The sequence below is a fragment of the Sinocyclocheilus rhinocerous genome, unplaced genomic scaffold (assembly GCF_001515625.1).
Source record: "Sinocyclocheilus rhinocerous isolate Xijiao unplaced genomic scaffold, SAMN03320098_v1.1 scaffold228, whole genome shotgun sequence".
In the NCBI taxonomy this organism is placed as follows: domain Eukaryota; kingdom Metazoa; phylum Chordata; class Actinopteri; order Cypriniformes; family Cyprinidae; genus Sinocyclocheilus; species Sinocyclocheilus rhinocerous.
Window position 1 is genome coordinate 760,968 of NW_015634565.1, and position 11,020 is coordinate 771,987.

The window sequence follows — 11,020 nt, forward strand, 5'->3', positions numbered from 1 at the left end:
CATTTCTCCAAATCTGATGAAGAAACAAACTCATCTACATCTTGGATGGCCTGAGGGTGAGGGACATTTCCAGCAAATTTTCATTTCTGAGTGAACTATTCCTTTAAACTTCAGCTGTCATGTCCATAAACATAAAAAAATCTTTACTTGCACCAAGTGAAGAGATGCAGTATTGACTTGTAGCACCTCTGTTGTCCTTCAGATCTGAAGATGAAGTGTTGCCACTAGTGTCTAGTTGTAAGTACAGACTTTACACACAAAGCAAGTTTTATTTTTTATAGGGTATTATTAATGAAATCAATCTTTATAAGGGGGTAAACACTCTCTGTTGCGTTTCTCCTCAAGCTAATTTCAGTCAGGACGAGATCGGGCAGCCCATCATGGACGTGGTGCTGGAAGCTGGCGATCTGCTGTATTTTCCCCGTGGCTTCATTCATCAGGGCGACTGTCTGCCTGACGCTCACTCGCTGCACCTCACCGTCTCCTCCTTCCAGAGGAACAGCTGGGGAGATCTGCTCCTCAAAGTACGACCCTTCACTTCTGAGTCTGTGCTGTGAATGAATCGAAAAGAATCCATGAGGAATTTTGAATAAGTGAATCTCACAAGAACTCACAAAGCGAAACTCGTGAAAAAAAAAATTTATATCTTACTATTATATATATATATATACTATATATAATCTTACTATTATATATTATATCTTACTGTATTACATTTATGTATTTGCATTGCAGATATTAATAATGCAGAATTTATTTATTTGCATTACAGAAATAATGCAGATATTAATAACGCAGATTATTGATTAAAATGTGAACCAGATATTTCTATGTAAGATTCAGCTAGATTACATCTTGTGACTTGAGTGAATGTATTTGATTTGCAGTTGATGCCAGCAGCTCTGGAGACTGCGATGGAGGAAGACGTTGAGTTCAGGAAGGGACTGCCGCTTGATTACCTTCAGTTCATGGGAGTTCAGAACTCTGAGAAGGTACTCGTGTTTCCACTCTATTAATATACAGGCTCCGTTCTGTTTGTCTCTGACCCGTATTGACACAGAAATCACTTGTGCGTGTGAACAGGAAGACCCACGAAGAGACAAATTCATTGCACACGTCGAGGGCCTGATGAAGAAACTGGTCAGTTTTGCGCCAGCCGATGCTGCTGTGGATCAGAAAGCCAGAGACTTCCTGCACGACTGCCTTCCACCGGTGCTGAGCGCTGGTGAGTCTCACAATAACACGCCACAACTAAAGGTCAGGTGGGGTTTTTTGCGTTAAATTATCGCCTTTGAAAGGTCAGACACATAACTTCTGTCGAAACCAATTCTGTGAGTTTCAGAAAATATGTCTGGTAAATGTTTTACAGAAATAACATGGTTCAAATATTTGTGTTGTATCAGATATTGCAGTAATACAATATCTGTTTTATACTGTATGTTAAACTGATTAATATGGAAGCTTGTTTCCACAAACAAAAAAGGTAATTGCAATATCTCACAATTCTGACTTTTTTGTCAATTTTGAGTTTTCATCTCACAATTATGACTTTTTATTTCGAATTTTCTTTATTTTTTCTCGTTTCTCGTTTATTTCTCGTAATTCTGACTTTCTGAATTTTCAGTTTACATCTCACAATTATGACTTTTTATTTCGAATTTTCTTTATTTTTTCTCGTTTCTCGTTTATTTCTCGTAATTCTGACTTTCTGAATTTTCAGTTTACATCTCACAATTATGACTTTTTATTTCGAATTTTCTTTATTTTTTCTCGTTTCTCGTTTATTTCTCGTAATTCTGACTTTCTGAATTTTCAGTTTACATCTCACAATTATGACTTTTTATTTCGAATTTTCTTTATTTTTTCTCGTTTCTCGTTTATTTCTCGTAATTCTGACTTTATGAATTTTGAGTTTACATCTCACAATTATGACTTTTTATTTCGAATTTTGTTTATTTTTTCTCGTTTATTTCTCGTAATTATGACTTCCTGAATTTTCAGTTTACATCTCACAATTATGACTTTTTATTTTTAATTTAACAGCATATGCTAGAATAAAAAGTAAAATATATTTGTCTTCATAGGTTGTGCGGTGATGGAGAAACAGTCTCTCTTTTTTACACTACTGAGAACTCCAGAGTCTATCGTAAAGAAGAGCCCAAGAGCATTGAGATGAAAGCAGAGGTAAACATGTACTCTTGTCTGAAATGACTGCAGCATTTACTTTCTTTAAGCATTGGGCTGATCATGTTTGTTTTTTTTGGTTTTTTTACAGCACATTGATGCCATGGAGTTTCTGATTCATTCATATCCCAAGTTTGTTTCTGTGGCCAGTTTACCATGTGAGAAAATGGAGGCTAAGGTACTGCATGCATTTGTTTTATACTTAAGCCCTTAATGACCTGTTCAAATTGCTTTTACGAATGAATGAATGAATCTCATTTTGCAGATGTCTCTGGCTGAGCTGCTCTTTGAGAAGGGACTGATCCACACAGCTGAACCTGACAGCTGAATAAAAACAGTATTTAGTGACTAAAGAAAATGAGTGTCCTATGTCATATGCTTATTATCTGTACTAACTACATATTTTTTATCAAATGAAATTAAAGGGTATTTGTAATTTTTTTTCGGTTTCTTTGTCTCGTTGAACAGTTGTGGCAAGTTTGATTTATTTTCTGTATTCAATTATACAGAATTGCTGAGGTTAACCCATCCATAAATTTTGGGAAAACAAACACTTCTGTAAATTTGCAAAATTGCATCAGTGCTAAAAGAGTGTGTTAAGTCAGTTTAGTATTGGTGTCTTCTAACAACATATGCTATCGCATTCAAATATGAAAAAAAAAGGTTATTGCATGTGTTATTTTGGCCATATTATCTTAATAGGCCATGTAAAGCAAGATAGGATATCAAAATGATGTGAAATTATCAAAACAGATGATGCCGCAAAATCACATCAAATCAGGACATATTTGATATTTACTAACATGATGACTCTGATGTGAAGCAAGAGTTTGGACTGAATAGAACCCAACCAACAAAATCAACCATCGCTCATCCTTAATGTACTGTAAATAAAAACTACAAGGCATTACAGAATTAAATGCAAAATTTATTGCGCCAACATGCTTGCAATCAGAGACATGGCGGATGCACAGACAATATACACATTCTAGGCAGAGGGTCCAATAAATATCACTGCAGGAGTCTCACTTCCAGGTGTATTCCTCACCAGGCTTCAGTTCCCTGAAATCAGAAGTTACAGATTCAGAAATGATTCATTTACAAAGACACACTCTGGTTTTAAGACATCTTTATAAGATGTTATATGACCTGCTGTATAAAGCACTCTTGTTCCTGAATGCTGTGAGTTTCTGGTCATTCCATCGGTCCAGATAAACCCCGATGACAAAACCCAGAGGGACCAGGATATTGACCCAGTGCTCACGAATCGCTGCTGCAAAGTTCACCATGATGCCTGTGATTAAAGAAAAGAGACATGTTATTAATGGCTTCTGCTTAAATGTTGGATTATACAAAATAAATAAAAAATGAATTGGGTTCCACTTTATATTAAGTGGCCTTAACTACTATGTACTTACATCAAAAAATAAGTACAATGTACTTATTGTGTTCATATTGTATTGCAAAACACTTTTGCTGCTATTGAGGTGTGATACGGGTGAAGTTAGAGACAGGTTTGTTGGTATGGGTAGGTTTAAGGGTGGGTTAAGGTGTAAGGGATGGATCAACTTGTGTTCAAACTTTTGATTACATATGATTATGTCACTTATGTGGAGTCAAAGCCAGTGAAATACAGCAATTCTGCAGCATTCATTGATCTGTCTGCAAATCTCCGTCTACAAAAACTTAGTCTAACCTTATTAATATCTACTGACTTAAATAAAACGTCGAAATAGAAATGTCATGATGAAAGCCATCATCTCGTATATAAATGTTTGTGTTGATGTGAAGGTGACTGCTCTGGGCCCGTGTCCACACTATCTGCTACCGTCCTCACATAAACACGACATTTTAATTTCATTGCTTCCACAGAAAACTCTTATAAACACTTAATTCACTTTAATAGTCAAAACTAAGTATAAAACCACATTTGTTGATTGAATATATATGAATTTAAAGTCATTTACCTTCCGCGAGTTTCCTCTGTGTGTTACTAGCACAGCAGCATTAACCCTTCCAGCCAAGGGCTTTGGACTGTACCAACTATCGACGTGACAGTTTGAAGGGAGTTGCTACAATTTTCCTTTCCACTACAATGAAACGTTTCTGTGTTTAATACCCTAACAAAATTGTTTATATAAATGGACTTAACCTATTTAAATTTGTGATATAGGTAATATAAAATAATAAATAAAAAAATTGAATATCATTTGGATGCTTTTGACAGTTTGACAGTTGAAAGGCTGAAGAATTATTAAATCCAGCCATTTTTCTTTTAGATCAAAACCTACATTTTAGACATAGATTTAATCTAAATGTGTTATATGTATCTTAAAAAATTAGCTATGTGTCGTGTACGATACGTATTATGAGACTTGTATTAGTTATTTGTAAGCGCCCCTCCGCTGCTGTCAGTGGTAGAGTCCAGTGACGTCAGCAGCAGCGGTAATGGCTGCTGCACTCATGCTGCCGATCTGAAACATTGAATTTAAGATGATTTTTCAGCGATTTTCACCATTTATTATTGACCAAACCTCCTGAGATCAAAAGTGGCATAACGAGATACGGGTACGCAAGTTTTTATGTACATAAATCAAGTCAGTTTTTAAAAGAAAATCTCTTCATTGGTTTGGCTGCTGTGTGTTTTCATTGAGTTCAGATTAAGTTTAAATGTCAGATTCATTTGAAAGTTGAGTAACTTTATAATGGACGCTTATGGATATTCAATTCATTCATTCTGTGCCCTTCTGTCTCAATCGGTGTCCTGAACTTACAGTGCTGTTCATTACATACTGCTCTGTTATTTTATGCACCTTTATTAGCATTGTATCACAATTGGCTGGTTTTAGATAATATTTCCATAGTATTTGGATAAATTTAATGAAATATCATGATTATGGTCATGTATTCTTGCTATATATTCTTAATACTTACATGGTTTTCCAGAATACTAGAATACCGTGGCATTACCATTATGATACCGTGGTTTTACGGATGTTTATAAAACTATGGTAATACCGTGATACTGAATGATTGATTTCCATATCTATATGCTATGTTATGAGTGACTTCTTTAAAGAATACCATGTTATTGTCTTAGTACATGTCCAAAAACATGGTACTTTTTTAGTACGTGATTTTTCATTCTGACTATTAAACAAACAAATGCTCAAGACTAAATGTAAGTTGTTTACTGATGATCTTTTGTGTCCATCTGTCGGTCAGACGGCAGAATGACGTCCATCATCAAGCTGACGGCTCTTTCCGGAGTCCAGGAGGAATCGGCTCTGTGTTACCTGTTACAGGTGGACGAGTTCCGCTTCCTGCTGGATTGTGGCTGGGATGAAAGTTTCTCCATGGACATCATAGATTCCCTGAAGCGGTACGATCTTTGAACGGTGAGGTGGTGTTATTGAGATCATTTCCTGTTTGTGATGTGTATTTCCTGTCCTGTCTCTGTCAGGTACGTGCATCAGGTGGACGCAGTGCTGCTCTCTCACCCCGATCATCTGCATCTGGGCGCTTTACCGTACGCTGTGGGCAAACTGGGGCTCAACTGCACCATCTACGCCACCATCCCCGTCTACAAGATGGGCCAGATGTTCATGTACGATCTCTATCAGGTGAGATGGATGAGTTTCAAAAGAAGCACTGATTATCATTAGCTCTTAAATCTGAAGTGTGTTTCTTAATTGTGTCAAATTAGTCATTTACAAGGGAAAGGCTTGACAGTTCATGGCAACATTTATATGATGAAAGTCACATAAAACTCAAACAAAAATGAACACATTCACATATAAATTAACAATCAACACAAACATATAATAAATTGAATTTTATTTTCATATTCTAACCATTATCATGTTATAATTTAAAGATAATTATTTTAACAAAAAAAAAAAAAGTGTTTATTTTAATTGAATAATTAAAACATTATTTTAAAAAAAATCACTTTTTATTTTTCAATCAAAAATGACGACGTGCAATTTGAGATTGTTTGTTTAAATATGAAAATAACAACAAAAAAAAGATTGATTGTCTCTGAGCGACTGAGTTTAAATTGGAAAAAAAAGCTAGAGAGAGAGAGAGATATCAAATTATTATTTGAGATATGAAAACAATCACATATACATTAATAATCAACACAAACATAAATGTAATTATTAATTAATTATTTTAAGAATAAATACAAAAAAATTAAAGCAATTTGAGGTTATTTGAATATGAAAAAATTCAATTGATATAATGTATATTTTTATTATTCATTTGTATTATTTTCTCAAATAATATTTTATAACTAGTTTGAGTAATTCAATTATAAATTATTTGGTCTATTGAATATTTATTATAAATATTACGAAGTTATCTTTAATAAAGCTTAAAAAATAAAACTAACTAATAAATGACTATTAATTAAAAACCAAACTAAAATCTAGTGCTGTCAAACGATTAATCGCATCCAAAATAAAAGTTTTTGTTTACATGATATATGTATGTGTACTGTGTTTATTTATTATGTATATACAAATGCACACACATTCAGTATATATTTTGAAAATATTTACATGTATATACATTTATATATCTATATTATATTTTATATTATATAAAAATATAGTTAATATATAAACATTAAATTTTTCTAAAATATATACATGCATGTGTTTGTATTTATATAAACATAATAAATATACACAGTACACACTCCTATTATGTAAACAAAAACGTTTATTTTGGATGCGATTAATCGCGATTAATCATTTGACAGCACTACTAACATCAGATACATATGTAGTGAAAGTAACAATATTTTAAATATCACGGGCATTTTTGCCACTTTATTTGCCATTTTTGTCCAAATTCTTGTTAATTTCTGAACTCAGTGTAGAGTCAAACGTTTTTTTACATAATGTTTGCTGTATCCAATCAGTCATCTGAACGGCTGCTCCCTGGAGACCATCAGCAGACCGTCTCTCCTCATCACAGTCTCCTTCAATGCCTCGTATGTTCAGCCTCGCAGGAAACAACGTGACGAGCAACTGCTCAGTAAGTTCAAACTAAACCAACAGTTCACCCAAAATGATTTTGATGATTTGTCATCAAACGTATTTGCTGCAATGAAGTGTGCCGTTCTACACTCTCTTCCAGCCAATGTCATGGAGACCCTCCGCGGCGACGGGAACGTGCTGATCGCCGTGGATACGGCGGGACGAGTGCTGGAACTGTCTCAGCTCCTTGATCAGATCTGGAGGACCAAAGACGCAGGATTGGGCGTTTACTCGCTCGCCCTGCTCAACAACGTCAGCTACAACGTGGTGGAGTTCTCAAAGTCCCAGGTCTCGCTGTTGCAGTCAAGTCCTTCTTTCCTTGTTTGTGTGGTCTACAATAATGTCGTAATTGTTTTAAAGCAAGTGGCATTATAGAGTATGTCACTCGCTTTGCAAAAACCAAACAAGCATGCCTTGAAAGTGTGTGCTTTCACTGCATGATATTTAATGCCGTTTGAATGTCTCGAAATTCAAGATATGCAGGGACTTTTTTCCTGCACGAGTTTTGTTTTATATTTTTATCAAATGATAAAGTTAAGCAATATCATATGAGCAAGAGTGCGGTCTTTTCTGAATATCAGCATGATTGTTAGCAAATGTTATATTGATTTTATGACACAATATTTTGAGATCCATTTTATCCTTTTGCGAGTTATAAACTTGCAGTTCTGACTTTTTTTCCCCTCTGAATTGGAGGTATAATCTCAAAATTGACTCTTTTTCTCAGAATTGTAAAGAATTCTGACTTTTTTGTCAGAACTGTAAAGAATTCCAACTTTTTTTCACAGAGTTGTGAAGAATTCTGACTTTTTTTCAGAATTCCTCACAGTTGCAAATGTATGAGTTATTAATTGCAAAATGTAAACTCAGATTTCTGAGAAAGTCAGAAGTCATAATTACTTAGTTTTTTTCCCATGGCTTTTGTGTCCCCAAACAATACACACTGAAACGTCATTACTGAATGATTCCGTGTTTTGAACGAATGAGTTTAATGAATGATTCAGTGACCGACTGAATCAGTTGTTTCAATGAAATGTCTTAATATCTATATTATTTTTAAAATATCTACAATTTTTGTGGAAATTTTGCATGTGTAGCAAGACGTGTCAGAAATCAGAAAGTTTCTTGTGTTTCCTCACAGGTCGAGTGGATGAGCGATAAACTGATGCGATGCTTCGAGGACAAGAGGAACAACCCTTTCCAGTTCCGCCACCTGTCGCTCTGTCACAGCCTGTCCGATCTGAGCCGCGTGCCCAGCCCGAAGGTGGTTCTGTGCAGCCAACCCGATCTGGAGGCCGGCTTCTCACGAGAGCTCTTCATACAGTGGTGCCAGGATGCCAAGAACTCAGTCATCCTCACCTACAGAACCACACCGGGAACGCTGGCCCGCTACCTCATAGACAACCCGGGGGAGAAGAGAATCGAGCTGGAGGTGAGGCCTTGAACTGAAGTCTGGTTTACTTTTTCTGGCTAACAGCCGACAAGGAATTTAATATGAAGATAGGACAAAGTATACTTTTTTTTGAGCAACATTATGAAAGTGAATAGCAGGCACAACAATAACAGGTGAGTTTCAGTATATTGGATCCGTGCAGTCAGTCTTAAAGTGACAGCAGCCTAATATAAATCAAATCAAATAACAAAAATAGCTATATCAAGATTGTGAAATAAAATCATACTGTGAAGTAAGATTTTGAATAAAAATATAACCAAAAAAACTATCACAGGAAAAAATAGAAATTAGCTGAAAATATGATTTTATGATCAGAATTTTTGTGATTCTTTTTTTTTTTTTTTGGCTGATCATTTTCTTAGATATTAATGGAGGTGTTGCACATCAGAAAACAATGTTAGCATCCATTCATTGTAACTTATTTTTTTTTAATTGTTAATTTTTTGGGATATTTTTGCACTATTTTCATCTTCTGGGTTTAATATCTACATCATGTCAATGTTAAAGGATGTTTGTCGTGATTATTAATGAGACTGTGTGGTCTTCCTATGAGAAGACGTTGTAATTATTCACGAGAACTTATTTACTAAAGTTACCAAAAAACAAAACTGGATAAACTGTTTTGCTAGCGGGTAACTGGTTTGCTTGTTATTACATCGCTCAGACAAATCTCTGAATATCACATTTGATTTGATCCCACAAATTTGGGCAAATCTAGTGATTCGTTTTCCTCTATAGCTTTTTTTCAAGCAATTTTTGTGTGCAAAATGCATCGGATGGCCAGTGATTTTGAAGATTTTTGTGTTTTCTTTTCTTTAACTAAACCAGATAAGAAAACGTTGCCGACTGGAAGGACGAGAACTAGATGAATACATGGAGAAAGAGAAAATGAAGAAAGAGGCTGCCAAAAAACTGGAGCAGGCGAAAGAGTGAGTAGAAATGTGTCTGAGACTAAAATACTGTCTGAATGACAAACTGCTTGGATTCACCCAGAATACACTGCTGATCAAACTAAGACTTTCTAACGGTATTTATTAAGGGTAGAGAGGGTAATTTTCTACAAATATTCAAAAGACAGATCCTCACTGAAAAAAAATCATTTTATAAATACTTATCATTCACGCGATTGGGTCACAAAGTTGTTGGCTCTTTGAGCTGTGATGTTAAACATTCAACATCTCCTGCTGCTGCTGCTTAAAATGGAATGAAAACACTTTGAAACAGCAACTCTTGAGTTGATCAGGTTGTGCAAACCCTGCACTAATGCTACTAACTTTCCAGTGATGCCATTTGCCTCCAGATTAATTCATGTTTTGCTATCTGTTTCAAGAAGAAGTGCTAAAGTCTGTTCACATTTGTGCTCTTTAATGAATCAAACTCTGACCCAAAACAAGTGAACTGACTGAAAAATCACTTAGTTCTCTTTTACATTATACAATGCCATTCAAAAGTCTCTTCTGTTTGCCAAGGCTGCATTTATTTGATCAAAAATACAGCAAAAAGAGTAAAATATTATTAGAATTTAAAATAACTGTTTTCTATGCGAGTATAAAATGTAATTTATTCCTGTGAACCAAAGTTGAATTTTCATCATCATCGACTCCAGTCTTCAGTGTCACATGATCCTTCAGAAATCATGTTATTATGCTGATTTGCTGCTCAAGAAGCATTTCTTATTATTATCAATGTTGAAAACAGTTGAGCTGCTTCACATTTTTGTGAAAAATGTATCACATTTTTTTCACATTTTCAACATTTGTAACTAGAGCCCGACCGATATATCGTTTAGCCGATATTATCGGGCGATATGATTCTGTCACCGATATATCGGTATCGGCGAATATGCCGCCGATACGCCGCCTATATGAACAGTTTTTTAACAGAACATATAACGCAGATAAAATGCGTGAAATGGTGTAATTACTTAGTTTGTCCAGCAGAGCGCACTCCATTGTTTGCTACTGGCGACCTGGATGAAACGCTTTAAAGCTTAAGTCTGTGGAAAACCATTGAAACTTTGAACGGCCATATCTCCGTAACGGCACGGCTGATCCGCACCAAATTCGGGGGGTCCCTTAAGCTCGAGGAACCCTCTCAAACGCGAATCAAGTGTACGTCTCGAGGCCCTCTTTCGAATGAGACCACCCCCGCGTCGATAGCCCCTGGGGTTTGGGAGTTACGGGCGGTTAAATTCGCGGTCCGGCGCCGACCGATCAAGCAATCCTGGGGGGCTACCAACGCACGGAGGGTGGCGTTCGAGAGGGCTCCTCGAGCTTAAGGGATCCCCCAAATTTGGTGGAGATCCGCCGGCGCGTTCGCGAGATAGTGACACCAG

The 11,020-nt window shown here is 35.8% G+C and overlaps 2 pseudogenes; both read left to right on the plus strand.

Moving 5' to 3' along the window:
- LOC107745914 (bifunctional lysine-specific demethylase and histidyl-hydroxylase NO66-like) overlaps positions 1-2,625 on the plus strand; it is a 4,600-nt pseudogene extending 1,975 nt beyond the window's left edge.
- Positions 2,626-4,612: 1,987 nt separating this feature from the next.
- Positions 4,613-11,020, plus strand: part of LOC107745902 (cleavage and polyadenylation specificity factor subunit 2-like) — an 11,487-nt pseudogene continuing 5,079 nt past the window's right edge.